General features: G+C 37.0%; 1 protein-coding gene across 7 annotated transcripts in view; it reads left to right on the top strand.

Moving 5' to 3' along the window:
- Positions 1–16,955, top strand: part of CCSER1 (coiled-coil serine rich protein 1) — a 1,491,420-nt gene that overhangs the window by 317,901 nt on the left and 1,156,564 nt on the right. The gene's annotated exons all lie outside the window — the stretch shown is intronic.

The raw sequence follows: 16,955 nt of genomic DNA, 5'->3' as shown, positions 1-16,955 counted from the left end.
CCACAGAAGTCAATATATGATCATCTGAGTTAAATTCACCCATTCTAGTCCATTTTAGTTCACTGATTCCTGAAATGTCAACATTCACTCTTGCCATCTCCTGTTTGACCACTTCCAATTTGCCTTGATTCATGGACCTAATATCCTAGGTTCCTATACAATATTGCTCCTTAGAGCACTGGACTTTTTAAATTTGCCTCAGCTTATGAGGCACCCATTTTTCGAGCTTTTTCACCTTTCCAATTTGCTTCACATACTGATTGACAATAGAATGGTCAACATTGACTTCTTGGGTAACTTTTTGTGTAGTTTTAAGAGGATCAGCTTCAATAGTCCTCTCAGTTTGTCGTTTTCAACTTCCAATGGCTGGCCACAGTGCTCCTCATCTTCAAAACTCTCATCTCCTTTGCAAACTTCTTGAACCACCACTGCACTGTACGTTCCGTAACAATTCCTGGGCCACATGTGATGCTGATGTTGCGAGTTGTCTCCACTGCTTTACAACCCATTTTGAACTAGAGTAAGAAAATCACTTGGCTTTGCTTTTTGTCTAGCATCATTTCCGTAGTCTAAAATAAATATAAACAATAAGTAATGCCATTTGCAAAAAAATCAAGAAATACACATTAAAATACACTTTTACTTAAGAATGTATCCTGCTATCAAATGGCAGAGTTCAACAGTGCAAAACCACAAATGCTTTTGCACCAATCTAATAATTTAGCTTTGAGAATTTTCTTTTAAACAGAGAAACAAGGATAGTAGGTCAGAAAAAAGAGAGAGAGAAAGACAACAAAAGGTAATTAAGGAGCATGGCAGTTAGGGTCAAGTTATGGTATGACATTTCAGAAAGAGGTAGTTTGAAAGATACTGCCTTAGTCATGGAGTCCTTTAAGAGAGTAACTTTGGAATATGAGTTTATTTTAAAGATTTCCTCAAACCAAGAAAAATCTAGGCAATTTAATAATTTGGATTTTCTTCCCTTTTTGGTATAAGACCCTCTTCCTTTGAGCAGTTTGATTCATATTGAAAATCCCCTAAATGTGCCGATATTATCATCTTAATTAACTTGGACTGCCATAACAAATGACTCCAGACTAGGTGGTTTAAATTAAAAAAATTTTTTTCTCTTAGTTATGAAGACTAGGATTCCAAAATCAAGGTACCAACACATTCAGTTTCTGGTAAGAACTTTCTTTTCTGGATTGCAGATGACTGCCTTCTTACAATTTCCTTATATGTTGTGGAGGGAGAAAGGCAGCAAACTCTCTGATGTTTCCTCTTGTGGGAGCACTAATCCCATCATGAGAGCCCCATCCTCAGGCTTATATCTAAATTTAAATAGCTCCCAAAGGTCCCATCTCCAGATATCATCACATCAGGGGTTAGGGCTTCCAAATATAAATTTGGGGATGAGGGTGACACAATTCAGTCCATGGAATTATCTTTGTTGAAATAATTTCATTTAGAAAGATAGCACTTGAATTAGACAATATGAAAATGAATTTAAAAAACAAACATGTGAGAGGTTAGCAATAAATGGTCCAGATGCTTTTGTGCCTTGTGTGTTCATGGAACATTTATGTTGTTGTGTCTAATCTCCACTGGATGAATGTTTGGATATCTGGAGCTAAACTGTCATGGACAAAGCAAAACAAGCTGGGGAAAGTTCTCATGTTTCTGGGATAGGCGCTCCAAAATCAAAGTCTAACTTATACAGCTGTTCATTTAACAAGACATTTTATTTGTCAGTTCTTTGGGCTGGCTACAGGGTCACTCTTGTTGAACTTACGTCTATCCACTTTCCTATTCATTAACCTTTATATACATGAAAAAGAAAAATATGAGAACAGTTAGACAGACTAGCAATATTTTTAGTAACAAGACAGATTTCTACCAAGTATGAATTTTCAAGTCTGATCAGAAAATCAAAAGATCCTAAAAGCCAAGATCAATCTCTGACACAATTTAGTACTATGGCAAGAGAGAGCATTCTTCATGCTTTAATAATATCTAACTGCCATTTGTTCTTTTCCAACATGACAAAGAGAGGAGAAGATAAGTGAGGGTGAAGCTAAAGTGTAGCCATTTGAAACACTGACCCTGGCCTACCCCTATAAGAATTTTACAAAGCTGGCATTTTTTCTCATAGCTATTTTAGGTTTTTGCCAGCTTATCAAAAAAGTCACATCTTTCAAATTCCTTTAGCATTTTTATCATCCATTATTCAGTAAGGACACTAATCTTGGCTTCTGTTAGGTAATATTTGTACTTCCCATAGTAAGTGAGAAAGGAGCCATTACTGTAATGTCATATTCTGTGATGGCAAATTGGACTAATATCATTAATGACATTTTTCTGATGCTAATATACCCATGTTTTATTTTATGTCATCACAAATACAGCATTGGTAATCTAAGAATAAATTAATATATATCCAATGTGAATATTTAAAACTCCTATTTTATATATACATAAAATTATTCATGGACCTATAAAAATTATTTCTTATGTCAAAAGAGGATTAGACTATTGGATTGGAGGAGGATTGGAATGGATTGGAGGATTGGAGTCATACTAAAGAACTTTTCACAGACTGAGCTTTCTCTGGGCAGAAGTCAGTAGCCTTTCAGGAACAGTGTTCCAATAAGTGTCTAACGGAAAGACTATAATTGAAATAATAATCTAAAAAGTCTTGTGGACTAGGAATCTTCAGTTCACACTGAAATATAAATTAAATTATTCTTTGTCTTATTTCAGCTCAGCTCAGTTCAGTTGCTCAGTCGTGTCCAACTTTTTATGACCCCATGGACTGCAGCACCGCCAGGCTTCCCTGTCCATCACCAACTCCCAGTGTTTACTCAAACTCATGTCCATTGAGTCAGTGATGCCATCCAGCCATCTCATCCTCTGTCATCCCCTTGTCCTCTCAGCTTCAATCTTTCCCAGCAAAGAGATATTTGTCTTATTTAAATGTACATAATTTCAGGACACTGCCAGTAATATAAAATATAGATGTGACTTTCATCCATCCAGGAAGGCAAATGAGGCTTGAGGAAAGGGAGTGTTCTAGCTAAGAATATGATTCTTCACAATTGGGATTAGTTGGAAAAGTTAGATGCTTTCAAATAGTTAACCTTTTGGGAGACCTAGAGGAAACTGAGAGGTTTGGTATTGCCGTTGTAGTTTCTTCTTCCTCCCTTTTAAATTGCATGGTGCTCTTATGGGAATATTGGGCTGTTATAGTTATTTGTTATATTTGGTTGAATCCACAGAATGTTTGTGTATATCTTGACTGACTTGATTATGTTTCTAGAGTCTTTTCTTTTACTCATTGCATTAGTAGTATATATTATTCAAGATTAGCTCCTGTGGAAATTTAGACTTCGTTTATGAATTGAGAACATTGGTCCCACAGGATGAAATACCAAACACTTGGCTTGATATTTGTGTCCTGGCCTAACTTGACCCTAATATAATTTTGACCTATGCAGTTATACTTTCCCAGTTTCACTAGCTCAGTCATGGATTGTGACTGTGCTAATTTTCTCAAAGGCCACCCTTACTCTGGCTTCTTTATTTTTACTTCAGTTGAACTGTCTTATCTTCTTTTCATCTAACCAAATTATACTCAAAATAGTTGATAATGTCATTTTCTCTTCTAACTCGAAATTTAGGTGAAGAATGAACAGATTTCTAAATATTATGAAATTACTTCACCTGAAGCAGAATAGAAGGCAGCAAAGAGATGATGATTTTTTTGTTTGTTTGTTTTTGGCAATTCAGTCTGTTTTAATGGTAGTAATGGGTGAGCAGCCTAAAACCGTTTGCTGCAATATATTCAAACTTTTTGTGTTATTTAAATCACCTATTGAAACAATATACCTTACACATTTCTTTGTGATTTGTAATCCATATGTAAAATTCTGAAGAGCAGAGTTTTCTAGGACATAATTGAATAATTTATACAACTTCTTAGAAGTGAAGATGAACATTATGCTGGTTATATTATACCTCATATTTTTGCAAAGTGAAACCCATTAAATAATCGTCAGTACTACGGAACTAAAGACTAATCAATTATGTCTCATGACCTGGGAGAAAGTCTTCATATATCTAATGTAATTTCTTCAACAAAGATGAACAGTTCATTTAATACTTGTTCTTTTCTTCTGGTCAGCCAAAACAATATTGCCAAAGAGGGAGTGTAAAGGGGCGATGAGGGGAGAAGCAGGAAGAAGGGAAAAAGGGGCTAAAAGGGAAGGAGGAAGAGGAGGAGACTTACTTGTCACCTGATGACCCTGACTGTGCTCCACGTGTAGTAAAAAGATACATAAAGAAAATAGAAAGATTCAACTGCTACAAAAAGTTTTGCTTATTTAATAATAATTCATTAGTTGAAGATATTCAATCTAGTTCAAAAATTAGAGTCTGAAAGATGTGACAGAAAATTTACTGACGTCTGGAAAAGAGAAGAAAAGAAAAATTACCTAGAATGCTTTCTATTTATTACAACCACCTGAGTGTCTAACCACTACCTTTCTGTTGGTGTTGAAATAATTCCCTGAAGAGCTAGGGCTTTTTTAATGTTCTTTCATTATTGTGACTTCAGAGCTTAGAATATGGCTGAGCCAAATATGGACTTAAGTACTTTTTAATAAACTTTCTTGTTTATTCAATTAAAGTACAATGGATAAATGTATAAAGTACTAGTTATCCACTATTTTAATTCATATTAGATTATAAATTCTATGCCAATTAAAAACTAAAACTTGCATTGCTGCCTTGATTCATATTTTGTGTGTAATAATCATCAGCATTAGAAAAAAATAAACACCTAACTACCCAAGGCAAAACACCTTTGACTGGGCTGATAGGAGAAACAGGAAGTAATTATAAAAGTTGACACACATGGCAATTAGATATATTTTTGTGTTATAAATCACAGCACCTATAGGAAAATTATATTCAACACAGTTTTATTCTCATATAGTTAAGTAGAATATTTCCTTTCCATATCTTTTAAAATATTTATTTAAAAAGCTATAATTTATTAGTGGTTCTATTCTTGCTTTACTTGCTTTTTTGACAAATTCATGTAGAATATGTTTCTTAAAAATATATAATATTGACACACTTATCTAGAGAGAATGATAATAAAATGCATTTTAGTTTAACTGTCCTTCCTTTAAGGAAATAACTATGGCCTGTGTGGAATGCTTTTTAAATTCTTGATATTCTACTGTATGAAGCACCTTCTTTCCTCTCAAACTTTTTTTTCTGTGTTATAAAGGCCAAGATACTGGATTAGAGAAATTTTAAGTTAAGCATTATTTAAATGATATATGCCTTGTCATTCTCATTTTCCCAAAATTATTAACAACTATGATTTCATCTTATGCATGGAAAATTCACAAAGAATTATTTTGATTGGTAGAGCAGATACTTATTTATTTGTACTTGCTATATCTGGTCCCATTACTTCATGGGAAATAGATGGGCAAACTGTGGAAACAGTGTCAGACTTTATTTTTTGGGCTCCAAAATCACTGCAGATGGTGATTGCAGCCATGAAATTAAAAGACGCTTACTCCTTGGAAGAAAAGTTATGACCATCCTAGATAGCATATTCAAAAGCAGAGACATTACTTTGCCAACAACGTTCCATCTAGTCAAGCCTATGGTTTTTCCAGTAGTCAGGTATGGATGTGAGATTTGGACTGTGAAGAAAGCTGAGCCCCGAAGAATTGATGCTTTTGAACTGTGGTGTTGGAGAAGACTCTTGAGAGAACCATGGACTGCAAGGAGATCCAACCAGTCCATTCTAAAGGAGATGAGCCCTGGGTGTTCTTTGGAAGGAATGATGCTAAAGCTGAAACTCCAATACTTTGGCCACCTCATGCGAAGAGTTGACTCACTGGAAAAGACTGTGATGCTGGGAGGAATTGGGGGCAGGAGGAGAAGGGGACGACTGAGTATGAGATGGCTGGATGGCATCACCAACTTGATGGACACGGGTTTGGATAAACTCCGGGAGTTGGTGATGGACAGGGAGGCCTGGCGTGCTGCAATTCATGGGGTTGCAGAGTCGCACACGACTGAGCAACTGAACTGAACTGAACTGAACAGATAGCAAAATTGCTCCAAGGATAGCTCCAAGTCTCTTGTAAAGTTTGAAATGAAAAGCATAACTGGGAAATTCAGAACATTTACCAGACTTTTTAAAATCTCCAGGTGAATTAAATTTATTTATAGATATATATGGGCTTCCCAGGTAGTGCTAGTGGTAAAGAATCTGCCTGCCAATGCAGGAGACATAAGAGATGCAGATGCTATCCCTGGATTGGAAGATTCCCTGTATGAGGGAATGGCAGCCCACTCCAGTATTCTTGCCTAGAGAATTCCATGGACAGAGGAGCCTGGTGGGTTACAGTCCATAGGGTTGCAAAGAGTCAGACACAACTGAAGTGACTTGGCATGTGCATGCATGCACATGCGCACAGACACGCACACACACACACACACACATATAGCTGTTAAGATTTTTTATTTCCATAGTATTATATCATAGACAAACGATGAATGAGAATTTTGGCTATCAGTCAGTCCTTTGTAATTTTCATTTATAAGTTTTAAACACACTAACATATGGACCAGTTTTTGTGGCAAATAAGAATTTTTTCTATATTACTAAGGTAATACTTTCAATGAAAACATGTCCAGGGGCATCAAAATTTATATGTCATTAGTTATATGTGTTCCTTATGAATATATTACTTAACTATTGCTGTAGAAATGGCAACCCACTCCACTACTCTTGCCTAGAAAATTCCATGAATGGAGGAGCCCGGTGGGGTACAGTCCATGGGGTCACAATGAGTCAGACATGACTGAGGGACTTCACAACTTCATGAATACTTTCAATGAAAACATGTCCAGGGGCATCAGAATTTATGTCATTAGTTATATGTCTTCCTTATGAATATATTGCTAAACTGTTGCTGTACAACACATTTTCCTAAAACTTAATGGCTTTAAACAGCAAACATTCATACTCCATGATTTTTTGGGTCAGGAATTCAGACAGGGTGCAATAGGGAGAATTTTCCTCTGCTCTGTGATGTTCAAGATATCAGGTAAAATAAATGCCTTTTCACTCGTATTCAGTGATCAGTTATGCCTGTCAACTGTGGGCCAGTGAGAACATCCATGTGGACTTAGATTCCTTACAACATGGATACTGAGTTCCCCCCACCAGTGTTCCAAGAGAGAGCCAAATGGAAGGCACAGTGCCTTCTATGACATAGCCTTGAAATCATAGGATATCACCACATTCTTTAAATCTGAGCAGCCAGTAACGTGTTTTTTTTGTTCAGTCACTCAGTCGTGTCCGACTCTTTGTAACCCCATGGACTGCAGGACGCCAGGCTTCCCTGTCCTTCACTATGTCCGAGTTTGTTCATACTTATGTCCATTGAGTCAGTGATGTCATCCAACCATCTCATCTTGTCACCCCCTTCTCCTGCCCTCAATCTTTCCAAGCATCAGGATCTTTTCCAATCAGTCAGATCTTCTCATTAGCTGGCCGAATATTGGAGCTTCAGCATCAGTCCTTTCAGTGAATATTCAGGGTTGATTTCTTTTAGGATTGACTGGTTTGATCTCCTTGCAGTCCAAGGGACTCTCAGGGGTCTTCTCCAGCTCCACAATTTAAAAGTATCAATTCTTTGGAGTTCAGCCTTCTTTATGGTCCACCTCTCACATCCATACGTGACTATTGGGAAAACCATAGCTTTGACTAGATGGACCTTTGTCGGCAGAGTAATGTCTCTATGTTAGATATGTGTATAAACGTACATATGTGTGTATAAAACGTATATATGTACAATATGTGTATTATATAACATATATTATATATGCACATGTTTTCACACACACAAACTCTGTACAATAAATTTTTAAATTAACAATCTAGATCACATTTGGAAGAAGGCAACCAAAATGACAAAGTAATAAACTTCTCAAAATTATAATTATTGAAGCATGAATGAGCTGAATGTCCTGAATGGACATGTCAGAGAATTCCAAATGGGAGAGGATAGTAGCAGGAGCACCATATACTTGGTGATTAGATAAGAGTTTGGACTGAGATTTATTTGATTTATTTATGATTTATTTAATTATTAATATTAGTACAAGTGATTCGTTAGTCCTTTTCCTAAAACAACCATTGTATTAGTCTAGCAGTGCTGCCATAACCAAGCACCACAGACTGAGTGGCTTAACAGAAATTTATTTTCTCACAGTTCTGGACACTACAGTTTTGGGTTCAAAGTGTCCATAGGTTTGATTTTTTTCCTTTTTAATTTTTTTTCCTGAGGCCTTTATCTTTGGCTTGTAAAAGCTGTCTTGTCCCTTTGCCTATACTTGATCTTCCCTCTGTGCATGCCTGAGTCCTTATCCCTCCTTCTTTTAAGACCACAGTTGTATTGGGTTAGCGCCCACCCTGATGACCTCATTTTGACTTAATTACATCTTTAAAAACACTTCCTCTGTATACAGTTATAGTCTGAGGTACTGGGGATTAAGTTCTTCACATAGGAATTTTGGGGGTGGGACATTCTTTAGTCTGTAACATCCTTGAGATATTTTTTTCTGTTTAATAAAATACAATTTCACTATTTTTAACTTTCTTACTCTGTAGTCAAGAGAGAAGAGGGAGTGAGGAGGAGTTTGTAAATACTTATTCCATGATCTACATTCAAGAATGTCATTGGCTATTTCAGCTTGCATTTGATGTGTCAAACATGCATTTTTGCCTGATGGAAACATATTAGTGCTTGAGATATAGTAATAAAATAGGTAACCTTGCAAACTGAAGGGCGTCCCTGGTAGCTCAGTTGGTAAAAAATCCACCTGCAATGCAGGAGACCTCGGTTCAATTCCTGGGTCAGGAAGATCTGCTGAAGAAGTGTAGGCTACTCACTCCAGTATTCTTGGGCTTCCCTCATTGCTCGACTGGTAGAGAATCCACCTGCAATGTGGGAAACCTGGGTTCAATCCCTGGGTTGGGAAGATCCCCTGGAGAAGGGAAAGGCTACCCACTGTGGTTTTCTAGCCTGGAGAATTCCATGGACTGTATAGTCCATGGGGTTGCAAAGAGTGTCTTTCACTTTACAAATTGAATTCATAATTTTGCATTGTTCTATTTTCCTCTGTCACTCTTGAGGTTTGCATTTTATTCCAGATAATATTTCCATGATGTAAAGATATGTGAAAATAACTCTTCAAATGCTGAAGCAAGAAATAAATTGAGAGTAAATTGATTAAAAAACATGAAATTTCAAGGAATGAAATTTTAAAACAAACCTGATAACTGTCCAAACATGTCACAGGATGAGTGGTTGGTATTGTACACAACAGCAAATGTAGCAGAATTCAGATAATGTGCGATAAGCATTATTAAATTTAAAGTCGCTTTTTGCATTTTATAGTTTTGTCCAGTTTCTAGGATATAGTTATTTTCATGTCTACTTATATATATATTTTTTCCATAATCACTTTGTATTTGAGAATTTAAATAGTTTCTGTGCAATTCTTTTACATTTTTAATAATATTCCAAGATGTTATTATCCTTACAAATATGATTGTGATGATTTGGGAGATTGGCATTCTAACATGTATGCTATCATGTAAGAATCGAATCGCCAGTCTATGTCTGACGCAGGATACAGCATGCTTGGGGCTGGTGCATGGGGATGACCCAGAGAGATGTTATGGGAAGGGAGGTGGGGGGGGGGTTCATGTTTGGGAACACATGTAAGAATTAAAGATTTTAAAATTTAAAAAAAAAATTTAATTATCAAGTTCCCTCTAAATAAATTGGAAGTCTCTACTTGCTTTCCCCAATCCTTTTTTTTTTTTTTTTTCATTCATCAATACTTCACTGTATCTTTTTTGGTAATATACTGAAAATTGTGTTTAGTTTGAATAAAGGATCAAGTAAATATAAACTGTAATTATGTGTTTAAATTAGAATTGTTAAAATTTCTGGATACTCAGCACCCTTACTTTTCCCCCTCCTTTCCACTGCAGTACCGCTTCCAGTGACTGGAAGTCTTCACCATTTCTCACTTCACTTATTTCAATAGCATCATCAGTGGTCTTACCTTATCTTTTTCTTGTACTTAGATGTTGCCTAGGCTGTTTGTGGAAAACGTAAAGCTGATTATGTTGCTTCTTTGTTAAATAATCTGTAGCACATCTTCATTAACTTCAGCATCAAATACTAGTTATATTTTAGAGGTGCTTAGAAGATCCTTGAGGTATTGGCAGTAACATACATCTCTGTTCCTTAATTTCTTATATCTCATCTGGATATTATTTTCTCATGGCTTGATTCTTTTTAGCACTCTGCCCCTGGCTAGTATTTTTTTCTTTTCCCTAATGCTCACTTCATTTTTCTTTAATCTCTCATTCACTAGACAAATATTTGTTGAGGGCTTCCTGTATTATATATGCATAATGTATTAGTTATATAGTGAGAACTAAGTAACAGGAAGTGAACAAGATAGCAGCAGTACTACTATTAACATCTTTGCAGATATAAGAATATTGCTGAATATAAACATAATGGAAAAATAGCAACCATTAAATTTACTCTTACTTTAGAACACTTGATGCATCTTATTTAAATGAGAATCAACATGAAGTATGGTCAGTATCATGGGGACTGAGGCAAATTAATTGAATTCTGGTGTGGCTCCTTCTGGGATCTTCCCTGGTGGCTCAGACTGTAAAGCATCTACCTACAATGCGGGAGACATGCGTTTGAGCCCTGGGATGGGAAGATCCCCTGGAGAAGGAAATGGCAAACCACTCCAGAGCTCTTGCCTGGAAAACCCCTTGGACAGAGAAGCCTGGTGGCTCCTTCCAAGTCATGTGACCTTGACCAGTGTACAAATGGGGGCAATAATAGTACTTACTGCATAGACTTTTTCTGAGAGATAAAGACAGTACTCTGGTTTTTCCAGTAGTCTTATACAGATGTGCAAGTTAAACCGTAAAGAAGGCTGACTGCTGAAGAATTGATGCTTTTTAATGGTGCTGGAAAAGACTCTTGAGAGTCTGGACTCCCTGGAACTGCAGGGAGATCCAACTGGTCAATCCTAAAGGAAATCAACCCTGAATATTCACTGAAAGGACTGATGCTGATGTTGAAGCTCCAATATTTTGGCAGCCTGATGCGAAGAGCCAACTCATTGGAAAAGACTCTGATGCTGGGAAATATTGAAGGCAAAAGAAGGAGGAGGTGGTAGAGGATGATATGGTTAGATAGCATCACTGACTCAATGGATATGAAAACTATCCATTGAGCAAACTCTGGGAGATAGTGGAGACACAGGAGCCTGACATGCTGCAGTCCAAGAAGTCGCGAAGAGTTGGTGAACAACAGCAAAAGAAAATACTATAAGCATAAATGCAAAAACTAGGCCTACCATATAATGTTCTTTAAGCATTCGTTAAATAAATACTAGCCTTTCAGTGAGTTAAACTTTACTGGTGGGTTGTTTTGTGGTAAATACATGGATCCTGAACTTTTTTTTTTAATGTTTTAAAGTACTCTTGAGGAAAACTTTATTCTGAAGAAATTAAAGCTCTCTAGAACATGGAAGAATCAGCATGAAAATTAGGAGAGTGAATATGGTTTATTTTTGCAATTAGAGATAAAGAAAAGTAAAAACAACAACAAAAAAGAGAGAAAAATAGAAAAGTGAACACTTCCAGGACAAAAAGCAGATTCTTTTCTTTTAAGCTTACAGTTTGATCATTGATAGTAAACTATTTTGATGAATTGGCATGGTAACTTCAAATGTACTTATAAGTGATACTTATAAGTTAACCAGGCTTCCCTGGTGTCTCAGATGGTAAAGCGTCTGCCTGCAATGCGGGAGACTCAGGTTTGATCCCTGAGTTGGAAAGATTCCCTGGAGAAGGAAATGGCAACCTGCTCTATTACTCTTGACTGGAAAATTCCATGGACAGAGGAGCCTGGTAGGCTACAGTCCAAGGGGTCACAAAGAGTTGGACATGACTGAGCAACTTCATTTTCTTTTCTTTTTATGAGTTAACCATACTCTAGGTATCCTTAGTAATTTGAATGTCTTAATCCTTCATGGAAAAGAAAGATGCCTCTCCTAATAAATCTTTGGCCTTTTTTGTGAACATTATTAAAATTTATTGCTTTTTTAGTGCTTTAAATTGATTTTATAAATTAAAAGTCCAAACAAAGAAGTTTAATAATTAAATCAAACAGTGTTGATGTATAAAACAGGAGAGAAAAGTCAACTTAAAATATCAATGTTTAGGTTTTGCATCTCAGTTTATTATGAGTGTGAAAGAAACATTTTGTAATAATGGAGAATCATTTCATATGATAACACATTCTTTGAGGTGTAATAAAAGGTTACATGGTGAAATCAGACTATTCAATCTTAAACCTAGAAATGATTTCTGTTCTGTCCCAAGTTATACTGATTTTGAACTTTGGAGTCCAGTAGGTTTAATCATTTTTGGTGTTCATATATTTTAACTACCTAGAAATAAATGAGGTTAGTGCTTACAACAAAAACTTAGGGTAAGTAACTCTTATGATGCTTAAGCATTTTCATTCATCTTTAAACCGTATTTGTATAATCTCATAATCAATGATCAGTTTCTCATGTCTGAATCATTCTTTTCATAGTAACTGATGTTTGCTGATAACTTACCTCCTCTGGATGTAGTTCTAGCAGTTATATGTGTGACCTTCTCAGAATGCCCCAGTGGGTGACCCCAATCTTGGGGAAAAGGCTTTATCTATCCAGAAAGAAATAGGGCCTTTAATTTTTCAGTCAGCCTTCCTCTGACATTCCTAGTAACAGAAGCCTATGATGGAATTGTCTGGAATACATTTACAACAACAATTCTTGCCACAGAAGAGCAAATTTAGCACATAAATTTGTAAGTTAGTGCCGCAAATAATTATTTGCATCTGTGGTTGGAAGCAATAGTGAAAAATGTATTGATTTTTTTTCAGTTAGTGGTAGCTGGAAACCTACTTGAATATGCAGAACCTTGACACTAACTCATGCCTTTAAAATTATTATTAAATAATAACCTGCTTTTCCATAAAACTGCATTTTTAAAATTTAGAAGTTAACAAAATGTCATAGATTTGAGAGCTAGCTTTATAAGGACAATTAAATATTGTGAGTAATTAAAATTTGAGAATTCCTGTTTGTTTTCATTCTCTGCTCTCTTTAAGCCGTTTTTCCCATCATAGAGTTAAATCTGAATGATGAACTATTTATACTTGATGAGATTTGAAAAGTGTAGAAATCATCCTTGCCTCAAGCTCAGGTTCGTACAACTTTGACAGTCGCTAAACGTGCCACTGTACCTCAGTCACTTAGATTAAAATCAAAAGCCCCTGGAAATATGGAAATAGATGAATTTGAGGGAAATTTATGAAATTAGTATTATCCCTTTATCTATTTTAGAATAATCAACTAGTCTATTCACAATGCCTTTTGAAAATCTGATTTTTGTAGGCAAGAGAAAGGAAGAAGGAGAAAGCCTTCAGAAAATGAAATTGAATTTAGAATCGTTACATTAGAAAAAACAGTTTTCCTGAAGGAATTTCAAGAAGCTGTACTGACGTGAGGCCAATATCAGTATTTCACACATGTTCATCCACTCTGTTCTCAGGACTATATTTTAACATATGTTTTATTTTTACTGTCTATAAAAGTAAGAAAAGATCACCATAGGAAATTTGGAAAACACTAAACACTATATAGACGAAAATGAAGTTGCCTGCTCTCGAAGGCCCCAGATTTTAACTCCTGTAGTAATTTTAAATGGTGTAGTATAAAAGCAATTTTTCTCATTATAAGAAAAGTGTGCCTTCTTGTTTCGTAAAGTACAAAATAATTCAGTTCAGTTCAGTTCAGTTGCTCAGTCCTGTCTGACTCTTTGTGACCCCATGAATTGCAGCATGCCAGACCTCCCTGTCCATCACCAGCTCCCGGAGTTCACTGAAACTCACATCCATCGAGTGGGTGATGCCATCCAGCCATCTCATCCTCTGTCATCCCCTTCTCCTCCTGCCCTCAATCCCTCCCAGCATCAGAGTCTTTTCCAATGAATCAACTCTTCTCATGAGGTGGCCAAAGTACTGGAGTTTCAGCTTTAGCATCATTCCTTCCAAAGAACACCCAGGGCTCATCTCCTTTAGACTGGACTGGTTGGATCTCCTTGCAGTCCAAGGGACGCTCAGGAGTATTCTCCAACACCACAGTTCAAAAGCATCAATTCTTTGGCACTCAGCTTTCTTCACAGTCCAACTCTCACATCCATACATGACCACTGGAAAAACCATAGCCTTGACTAGATGGACCTTTGTTGGCAAAGTAACGTCTCTGCTTTTGAATATGCTATCTAGGTTGGTCATAACTTTTCTTCCAAGGAGTAAGTGTCTTTTAATTTCATAGCTGCAGTCACCATCTGCAGTGATTTTGGAGCCCCCCAAAATAAAGTCTGACACTGTTCCACAGTTTGCCCATCTATTTCCCATGAAGTGATGAGACCAGATGCCGTGATCTTGGTTTTCTGAATGTTGAGCTTTAAGCCAACTTTTCACTCTCCTCTTTCACTTTCATCAAGAAGCTTTTGAGTTCCTCTTCACTTTCTTCCATAAGGGTGGTGTCATCTGCATATCTGATGATAATGATACTTCTCCCGGCAATCTTGATTCCAACTTGTGCTTCTTCCAGCCCAACGTTTCTCATGATTCACTTTGCATAGAAGTTAAATAAGCAGGGTGACAATATACAGCTTTGACATACTCCTTTTCCTATTTGGAACCAGTCTGTTGTTCAATGTCCGGTTCTAACTGCTGCTTCCTGACCTGCATATAGGTTTACCCAAGAGGCAGGTCAGGTGGTCTAGTATTCCCATCTCTTTCAGAATTTTCCACAGTTTATTGTGATCCACACAGTCAGGCTTTGGCATAGTCAATAAACCAGAAATACATGTTTTTCTGGAACTCTCTTGCTTTTTCCATCATTCAGCAGATGTTGGCAATTTGATCTCTGGTTCCTCTGCCTTTTCTAAAGCCAGCTTGAAGATCTGGAAGTTCACGGTTCATGTATTGCTGAAGCCTGGCTTGGAGAATTATGAGCATTATTTCACTAGCGTGTGAGATGAGTGCAATTGTGTGGTAGTTTGAGCATTCTTTGGCATTGCCTTTCTTTGGGTTTGGAATGAAAACTGACCTTTTCCAGTCCTGTGGCCAGTGCTGAGTTTTCCAAGTTTGCTGGCATATTGAGTGTAGTATTTTCACAGCATCATCTTTCAGGATTTGAAATAGCTCAACTGGAATTCCATCACCTCCACTAACTTTGTTTGTAGTGATGCTTTCTAAAGCCCACTTGACTTCACATACCAGGATGTCTGGCTGTAGGTGAGTGATCACACCATCGTGATTATCTTGGTCATGAATATCTTTTTTGTTCAGTTCTTCTGTGTATTCTTGTCAGCTCTTCTTAATATGTTCTGCTTCTGTTAGGTCCATACCATGTCACTCCTTTATTGAGCCCATCTTTGCATGAAATGTTCCCTTGGTGTCTCTAATTTTCTTGAAGAGATCTCTAGTCTTTCCCATTCTGTTGTTTTCCTCTATTTCTTTGCATTGATCGCTGAGGAAGGCTTACGTATCTCTTCTTGCTATTCTTTGGAACTCTGCATTCAGATGCTTGTATCTTTCCTTTTCCTTTGCTTTTTGCCTCTCTTCTTTTCACAGCTATTTGTAAGGCCTCCTCAGACAGCCATTTTGCTTTAATGCATTTCTTTTCCATGGGGATGGTCTTGATCCCTGTCTCCTGTACAGTGTCACGAACCTCATTCCATAGTTCATCAGGTACTCTACCTATCAGATCTAGTGTCTTAAATCTATTTCTCACTTCCATTGTATAATCATAAGGGATTTGATTTAGGTCATACCTGAATGGTCTAGTGGTATTCCCTACTTTCTTCAATTTAACTCTGAATTTGGCAATAAGGAGTTCATGATCTGAGCCACAGTCATCTCCTGGTCTTGTTTTTGTTGACTGTATAGAGCTTCTCCATCTTTGGCTGCAAAGAATATAATCAATCTGATTTCGGTGCTGACCATCTGGTGATGTCCATGTGTAGAGTTTTCTCTTGTGTTGTTGGAAGAGGGTGTTTGCTATGACCAGTGCATTTTCTTGGCAAAACTCTATTAGTCTTTGCCCTACTTTATTCTGTATTCCAAGGCCAAATTTGCCTGTTACTCCAGGTGTTTCTTGACTTCCTACTTTTGCATTCCAGTCCCCTATAATGAAAAGGGCATCTTTTTTGGGTGTTAGTTCCAAAAGGTCTTGTAGGTCTTCATAGAATCGTTCAACTTCAGCTTCTTCAGCGTTACTGGTTGGGGCATAGACTTGGATTACCGTGATATTGAATGGTTTGCCTTGGAAAGGAACAGAGATCATTCTGTCGTTTTTGAGATTGCATCCAAGTACTGCATTTTGGACTCCTTTGTTGACTATGATGGCTACTCCATTTCTTCTGAGGGATTCCTGCCCACAGTAGTAGATATAATGGTCATCTGAGTTAAATTCACCCATTCCAGTCCATTTTAGTTCACTGATTCCTAGAATGTTGACATTCACTCTTGCCACCTCCTGTTTGACCACTTCCAATTTGCCTTGATTCATGGACTAACATTCCAGGTTCCTATGCAATATTGCTGTTTGCAGCATTAGGCGTTGCTTCTATCACCAGTCACATCCACAGCTGGGTATTGGTTTTGCTTTGGCTCCATCCCTTCATTCTTTCTGGAGTTATTTCTCCACTGATTTCCAGTAGCATATTGGGCACCTACTGACCT

The sequence above is a fragment of the Ovis aries genome, chromosome 6 (genome assembly GCF_016772045.2).
Source record: "Ovis aries strain OAR_USU_Benz2616 breed Rambouillet chromosome 6, ARS-UI_Ramb_v3.0, whole genome shotgun sequence".
Classification (NCBI taxonomy): domain Eukaryota; kingdom Metazoa; phylum Chordata; class Mammalia; order Artiodactyla; family Bovidae; genus Ovis; species Ovis aries.
Note: the sequence above shows the minus strand (reverse complement) of the source record. Positions and strands in the feature narration are given on the sequence as shown.